Consider the following 7,928-nt stretch of genomic DNA (forward strand, 5'->3'; position numbering starts at 1 on the left):
GTCTTTTATGACTGAAAGATCTACCTCTCCAGAGGCAGTCCTCCCCAAACCCCCTTTCCTCTTTCACATCTCGTTCATACAGTTCATTGGACCCGTGATGCTTTCCCTTCCCCAGAGCTGATGGCAGTTTGGGTTCCCTTGGTGAGGAGCCCTTTCACACACCTCTTCCCTAGGCTAATTCCTGTTATGCTTCAGGTTGGTCTCGTTTTAAAAATCACCTTCTTGAGATGGCCTTTCCTGCCAACTCCCTGCTACCGCCAACACAACGCCTGCCTCTACCACCACCATCACCAACACGAACACAGTCTGCCTCTACTAGTCTAATAATTCTCCTTCTTTGTGTGTCTCTGAGATATTTTATCAATAAAATAGAATAACATGGGATTTTTTGAGCCAAGTCATATGATATATTAAGTCAATGCAATTTAAATTGAGAACTTCTGTAGTTTTAAGCTTTCTTTCCACAAGTGTCTCTTGAATGTTTTGGTGGTCAATATGCCTCCTCCATGCCCCTGAAGAGACACAAAGTTGTTGCAGGCAAACACTATGCTAAGAGCTTTATATCTATTTACTCATTTGCTTTCTTAGACTAGCTTTATGGTGAATACTGCTATTATTGAGAAAACTATATTCAGTGACATCAGAAACTCACACAGCTAGTGAATGGCAAGCTGGGTTTTAAGTCCAGCCCATCTATACTCTCAAACTGTGCAGCCCAAAGCCCAGCATAGCTAGTGCTAGTAATTAGACAGTAGGAAATAAATACCCAGCAGATATTTGAAAATAGTTTTGTTTGTGTGCTTTGTTTCTGTTTATCACTTCATATCCACTTTCTACTCAGCTCTGTGCCTACTAGGTTCTCCTCTGTAGATCTGATAAATGGGATCCTCCCTTATTCATATGCACTATGAAATTATACTCCTTTTTTTTTTAAACTCTGTCCTTAAGTTTGTATAATGCAATTGGAGATTGTTACATTTCATGCTGTCTTGAAAATAAGGGACATGCCACACTCCTGTATGTACAAAGGACATTTCAAAGGAATTTGGCTTTGTAACAAGTTGGGGAACTATAGGCCTACATAATATTTTTCAAAATCCTTAGCCTGCCATGAAATGTCTTGCATTTTGACAAGGGTTTGCCTTCCCATTCTTCTCTGCTGAGCCCCCTTTGCTTCCTTTAAAATAGGCTCTTTTGGGTCTGGGCAGGTGGTGTACCAGCCACATGGTCTATGATTGACTTAATGTTAGCTTTAAAACAACTAACTTCATTTACTTGAATAGGTTTATAGACAACGAAACCCATATATTATTCCCAGATGAGAAATAGAATACCTCACCACAAATAGGGATATAAAGCTTTAGAGAAGAATACAACAAAAATAAAATTATGTTATTCAGATTAAAGTGTTATAAAGGTGTTTTGACATATTAGCAGTAATTAATACATTCTCACTAAACTAATTTGAAAAATTAAAAGAGGATTAAAAAGGCATATAACTTTATTAGCTTTTTCTCTATCCTGTCAGTGGACCATGTAGCACTAGGGTTTCCTGTTCTGAAGTTGGGGAAACACTGTTATAATCTATGTTTTTGCCTATCCTGTGTGCTCACCCAAAATGCCTTCATCTTCTGGTTTCCTTTTCCAGATCCTCTCCATCTTTCTTTTTGAAACTTTCCTCCACCCTCTTGGCCTACACATATCTCTCCTCAAACTTCTTGACATTTATTATCTCCATAGTTTGTATTTTGCATCTTGTCCCCCAAACTTTGTAAGATTCTGTCTCCAGGAATAGATCCTGGGACCCATGTTTCTGGACCTATGTTTCTGGCACCTGTTTCTGGAACCCCATATACAATTAAGTGTTTTGTATATATATGTGTGTGTGTGTGTGTGTGTGTGTGTGTATGTGTGTGTGCATATATAAATAAATGTTATATATATACATACACATACATATGCATGATGTAATAAATATTATACATAATATATAATAATCCCATATATAATTAAAAATTCATTAAATGTTTGGTGACTTGAATGAATTTGGCCCAAAGTAAGTTAAGTGATATTTCTTCAACTGTATATATAATTTACAATTATAGTATGATTTTGTGTCTGACTGGGATGCATACTTTGTATTTTTCCTTCTTCTTGCCTTCATAGAAACTTTATTCTAGAAGAGCATATAAATAATCAATTGACAGACATATAACTATATAATATAATGTAAAGTGGAGTAAGTTGTATAAGAGAAGTAAATCAGCATGCGTTGATAAGCTTTGGGTTGTTTTGTAGATTGAGTGGTCAAAGAATCCCTCTCTGATGAGGTGACATTGAGGACAAATGTGAATGAAGAAGAGATTGTGTGAATATCTGGGGAACATGCATCCTCTCCCAGAAGCTGAGTCTTGCTGAGGATCTGAGTTGGGACTGTGCTTGATGGAGGCCAGTGGGGATGAGGAGGTAGCATTGGGTCATGTCCTTGGAGGGGTGGCAGGACAGGATTGCATAGGGCCTTTTTAGCCATGGTAAGAATTTTAGATTTGGGGGAAGGAAACCACTGGAGGGCTGAAAGGAAGGAAATGACGTGATCTGATTTATATTTTTAAAAAATCATTTCAGCTGCTATGGATAGAAGAGGCTGCAGTAGACAAGAGGAGAGGCAGGCAGGCAATTAGAGGGCTGTGGCTGTATGTCTGGGGAGGTGAACATGGCTTGGAGCCCTGTGATCCTAGTGGATGAGGTGAGAAGCAGCAGCATTAGGAGTAAATTCTGAGGGTAGCTCCAACCCTGTCATGCTTTCTAATTTATTTACTACTGTATCATGCTTTCATAGGAGCATTCTCTGTTGGCATTTATTTTCATCTAACAATTTTATTTAAGACTTAAGTTTTTTTTTCTATTTACCAAATATTCTTTTATTTATAGTTGTTTTTGAGATGACACTTAATGACTAATTAGTCAATAAAAACCCGAGTTCTATCTGGGGCAGGACTGTGTTCCCATGGTGAATTTATTTATCCATCTTTTTCAAAAGTAATTGCATTTTTGTATTCATTCTTGAATCCTGTTTCAGAAATGTTGTCATTTCCCCTAATGAATACTTAGGAGGTGCAATTTTTTTTAATGCTATTCTAATTTTGTATCCTCTTTTAATACCTCCATCTCTACTTTGTATTACAAACTTCATCAGACCACTGCATGCTATTATAGCTGTCGTCACCATGGGGAGAAAATGACTAATTGAAGCTGCCTATTGATATAATAGAGCAGGTTGTGACACTTGGCGAGAATACTGGCACGATGGGCTCCAGCTGATGTTATGTAAAAATATTCAGCCATGAAATATGCACTTGCGGATGGCTTTTTGCAGATGTCTGCAGAATGCAGATAATCTGTATTCTGAGGAGGTCTGCAAATTAAAGATCTATCTGACCAGTTAGAATTATAGCACAGTGAGGACAGAATGGTGCAGTGGGTAATGAAATGGCCTTGAGTCTTGGACAATAATAATTATAATCTGCCTATACTTACAATTAAAAATAGGTGGTATTTACCCCCCACACCCCACTTGAGAGGGAAAGGATCATTTGACAGAAAAATGAAAATGAACTTTTGGTTATTTTGGAATTCCTTCAATGCAAGATATATTGGTATCATGGATGGAAGTATAAATTGGTGCATTTTCTTTGGAATGCTATTTGGCCCTAACTATTGAAATAAAATGCACACAACCCTTTGACCTAGCAGTTTCATTTGTAGTACTTTATCTTTGAAATATAGTCATGCAGGTGCACAAAAATCTATGTGCAAAAATATTCATCATGGCATTTTGTTTAATAACATGATTCAAAATAGCTCAAATGTCTAAGGAATAGGGGATTTAGGTAAATAAATTAAGGAATATCTATACTTTGTAATACAGTGAGGCCATTACAAAGAAAGTATCTATATAGAACCATCTCTATGATATCATTAAGTGGAAAAAGGGTTGGAATATGCTATTATTTGTTGTCATAGAAATTTAAAAAATATTTGTATGTATGTATATGTTGAAGACCGCATAAGAGATTTGTGGATGGATGGAAAGACATATTTTTCCACTGGACGTTTGGTATTGTTTCAATTTTTATTTTGCTTATATATAATCTATGAAAAATTAAAAATTAAGAAAATGGTAGAGATGGTATATTGGTATCTTTTTACTCCCTGACATAAAGATGTCTTTGGTTGATTCTGGGCTGTATTACACCTCACTTCTGTTTTGAGAGTGTTTCTTGGTATGAGATTTTTATAACTTCTAATAGAACACCTTTTATTAGGATATCATTGCACTGACACATTTAGTATTGAGGTGGTGACTCCCCTTCTTTCTTTATTTCTTGCCATGACTCTCCAGAATACAGCACAACCACTTTCTACCAGCATTCCCATCCTTCCTGTCCAGGATAAACTATTCAGAAACATGTTTGAGTAAATGGCAAAATCATTCAAATCCACTGGCTTTGAATTTCTGTTGGGTACACTTATGAAAATGCTATGGAGCCCAGGAGCATAGGCATGGTCCTTTTCAACAACAAATAGAAGTTAAAAACTAGTAATAATGCTTATTATCAACTTTTTAAAAGCCCTCTTTACCCCCCAGCAAGTTAAAGAGCAATTGTTTGAAATGTATGGCACCAAATTGTGTCATTCTTTCCTGTTATGTGTGGTATCACGAATCCCTGAGAACAATGTTTTAAGTTGTTTTAATCATTGTTATAGAGGGAATAAATGGGTAGGTAGTACTGTTCAGCAACCCCATTGCTCACATTATGTTTTGGGGGAGAAGGAGGAGGAAAAAAGAAGGGAAGAAAAATACATTCCTAGAAAAGTTAAATAACAACTTGTAAATTTCATTCTCTGTTGCTGGAAAACCAACTCATTATACATGAATGCATAATAAAACAAGTGTTTGGCACATTGAGGTGTATGAACTATGTAGTGTAATCAGAGCTTATTTTCCTGCAGTGGAGATTGAAATTTATATGTTTCTTCTAAGCAGCACCTTTCATTTCGTTTTTATTTTCTAAGGGAGAGTGAAATTTACAAGTTGCTGCTGAACAATACCAAAAGTGCTAGTTACCCATACAATGAATAGTGAAGTTTACAAGTTGCCATTTGACGATGCCTACATTTGTTTGTTTTTCCTTCCCCCCACCCCACCCCAAGGTATAGTAAAGTTTATAAGGTTAGTAAAAACCCTTCATTATTAATACAAGGTTATATTGCTGGTGGGGATTCCACAAATGGCTTATGAACATATCTAAGGGGAGAAGTAAAGGCAGAGGTTATGAGGCAGGAAATTCTTTCAGGAACATTGAATTTATAATCATCACCAAACTACATGCAGAGACACTCATCATGGACTCGTGTCCCCATGACCCTGTTCCCTTGGCTCCCCAGTTATGTTATCCTCAAGTATATTTCACTGGGCCTTCCTTTTTGAAATCCATCTTATTCTTCCTGTACAAATTTTGCTCAGGCTGCCCGTCCCTTCTCTTCTGTGGACTTTCTCCTCCACTTCTGTTCTTTTCTCTGAGCATTAAGAGTGGTTATTGGGTGCAAAATTAATTAAATGAATGGTTCATAGTCTTAGGACATCATTTCTATTATTATCTTGTGCTGCTACTTAAATATTTTATTATTACAGTATTTTATTGTTATTAAAGTTTCAAGATATCCATGCCTTGTTTCACCCATTTTATTACAACAAGTTCCTTCAGGGGAGATATCCTGTCTTAAAATTCCTTATGCTCCCAATGGGGGCTTGCATCTAGTTGTGTAATTGAAACAAAGTGGATGTTTCACAGATCAGGAGGACAGGGAGAGGAAGAAAGTGAAAAAGTAACAGATACCCTGTGGGTATGCTGTCTGGGAGACTATTGCCAACAAATCTTTCTGTTCCTGTGTGTGCCTGCCTCATGTCCTATAAAGAGATGAAGTCTCTCTTCCTGCCTTATGAGTGTTGAACAGAGATGAGCCACCCCACTGAGCCCTGCCCACATTAAAGAGGTAGGGCAAATACATGGTTGTTCTTATTATTTTAAGTCACTAAGTTTTAGTGGTTTATTATGCAGCAAAGATCATAGAAAACACACCCCAAATGGGATTAGCTGTTCGATGAATTTTGTGGTGCACAGTGTCATTTTTCAAACTTTAATGTACTTATAAAACTTGTTAAAATTGTAATTCATCAAGTCAAGGGTGGGGCCTGTGATTCTCCATTTGTAAGAATTTCCCAGGTCATGCCGCCATCCTGGTGTGTGGGCCACATAAGGAGTTGCAAAGCGCAAAGCAGGGAAGACTATCCATCCAAAGATGAACAAGTTGCTTACTTCAGTCAGGAAGGTTATATTTGCCTTTCTGTTGAAATTCCAGGTCCTCTACTGGGTCTATCATTGGTACAATTGACATTCCAATTACAACAATGTGCAGTCAGTTTTGACCAAAGTATGGGCTGGTTGTGTTTTCTTCAAATCTTATTTCCTTCTGAGTCACTTTTTGCTGCCAGGACTGGCATCTGTGTAACCAAGATGCATGCTCTGTGACAATCAATCATAGTAGTCACTTTATGTACTGAATGCTTAGTGGTAAGCCAGGCTCTACTAAGTGATATATATGTATATATATTTTTTCTCATTTAATCCCTGTTAATAAACATGACTGTCACCAGTACATAGATGAGGAAACTGGAGTTTAGAGAGGTTCAGTTAATAGCCCTGTCACTCAGTGAGGAAGCCAAGGATGACCTGACCAGTAAAGGATGGTAAGTCTCGTGCCACCTACCCCAACCAGAAACCCAGCACGTGCAAGCTTGGAGCCTCAGGTGAAGTGGATGCTGGCTCTCAATCCCCTTAGTTGTTTCTTTGGAGCAGCAGCAGCAGTAGTAGTGGTAAAGATCCCTTCCTGTACCACAGTTGATTTTGGGAAATCCTGACAGAGAAGCTGTTGTATGTGTGTGTGCATGTGTGCGTGTGCGTGTGTGTGTGTGTGTGTGTGTAAGGCAGAAGCGCCTTTGAAACCCATTAGTTGAGAGATTTAATTTTTTATAGCAACATTCACATAATTATTGTCAGCATTTCACAGTGGTATTTAAAGTGCTGATGTGGGGAAAGTCTTTACCAGAATAAATATAGATTATTCTTTTAAACTTCAGTAGTCTCTTGTTTTCACTGCGTGTTGCCTATTGCGAAAAAATAATTTTGCCCATCTCCCTGTGCTTTAGACTTATTGTTTCACTCTCAAGGCATTTATCAGACGGAAGCTACTCTTGTTAGAGATTTCCATCAGAATAGCATAAAGTACTTAAAAAAAAAAAAAAAAACCACGACTCTGATAGAAAATCTACCTTGAAATTAGACTGTTGGATGCCTCTGTACTTGGTGATCAGAATGTTTCTATTCTCTTGAATGTTAAAGAAGCAGATAGTGTTAGAAATGTCAGTGATCTATGGTGCCATAGCCAATGTCCTACAGGAAACCCACTCCTGGTCTTAAATGAAACTACTAGGACCTCTGGCCAGGAAGCTTTGCTTAGTCCTCAAATTCCTTGACTACCAAGGTGGCTGTTCTCCAACACAGTGATGATGTTAGAGGTGGAGATGGACATGGTGCTGTGTGTCTGCATGTGTGTCTGTATAGAGCTCCTTCAGGCAAGATCATTTGGCTGCAAACTTTTTGATGGAGGTCAGTACAGATTTTATTATCACTTTGGGTAAGAGGTTGGGGCTGGTGACAAGACTTGATTAGGAATTGAATCATTGCTCAGAATAGTGACTTTTCAAAATCACAGGATTCTTTTTTCTCACACTACCTACTGTTCCTCAAAATAGGAGCTGGTCACTTTCTGGTAAAACGGTGATTTCCTTTGTCTCTCTAAATGAA

Source organism: Vulpes vulpes, chromosome 9, assembly GCF_048418805.1.
Source record: "Vulpes vulpes isolate BD-2025 chromosome 9, VulVul3, whole genome shotgun sequence".
Lineage (NCBI taxonomy): Eukaryota > Metazoa > Chordata > Mammalia > Carnivora > Canidae > Vulpes > Vulpes vulpes.